Source organism: Galeopterus variegatus, unplaced genomic scaffold (assembly GCF_000696425.1).
Source record: "Galeopterus variegatus unplaced genomic scaffold, G_variegatus-3.0.2 Scaffold2461, whole genome shotgun sequence".
NCBI classification, from domain to species: domain Eukaryota; kingdom Metazoa; phylum Chordata; class Mammalia; order Dermoptera; family Cynocephalidae; genus Galeopterus; species Galeopterus variegatus.
The window spans coordinates 25,351-26,343 of NW_007728572.1; positions in this window are offsets into that span (position 1 = coordinate 25,351).

Consider the following 993-nt stretch of genomic DNA (forward strand, 5'->3'; position numbering starts at 1 on the left):
AAAAAAAAAAAAAAAAAAAAAAAAGAAAGAAAGAAAGAAAGAAAAAAAAAAACAACCAGAAAATAGCCCAAGGTTAAAAAAAATGTGATATGTTTGAAATCAAACCTAGGTCTCTCTAACTCTAAACCCAGGTTCTTTTCTGTTATACCTACCATGACAAAGTATTTAAAATACCCTCTTTTCTTAGAGTACATAAACTACTTTGAAAAGTCAACAAAATCAACAATGCATATCTTGTAAAAGTAGTAATGCTGTGTCTTCTTCTGAGTTCTCCAGCTCCCAGGAATGGTATACAGAATATTCTCCAGGCATATCTTTCTAATCCTATAGGCCTCATGACCTTATTTTCATTGTTCTAAATAGTCCTCAAAGTGAGGGGAGACGCTAGAACTAGATGGGAAGGGAAAACAAAAAGCTCTTTGAATTTCAGCAGTTAGATGATTTTTACAAACGCACTAAAAAAATTAAGCAGCACTTTTTAGGTTTTCTAATCAGTTAAAAAGCCCAGATTATCACCATCCAAGGAAAGAGAAATGGCTCGGAAGTCAGTTTCTGCCGACACCTGCAGGTTTCAGCAACTCTGGTCCCTACTTCGCACTCCAAATCCATCCGTCAAGTCACTCCAGCCCATTTGCAAATGCTGTCTGGCTTCAGAAGGTCTCTTTTATTCATCACATTTATTAAGTAATAGAAAGTGAGTTATAGTCATTACAGAATATAAAAATTACTTTCATTCAGGTGTCCAAATGATTCTCTTTGGCTACAATATGAAAAAGGAGCTCTGGCTGACTTCTCTCTGTGCCCAACAGCTGTGCCAGGAGGAAGAGAGTGGTCAGGCAGCCCTTTCTAGAAGATTAGCTCAGCACTTAAGCTAATTAAGCTTCATTCCTTCAGATTTGTTTGCTGTGGGTCAAATATGTGCCTGTTCCTGTGCTAGAACAGGGTGACTTTGGGCTAGGTACTTAAATAGTCTGAGCCTCTTTATCCTCATCT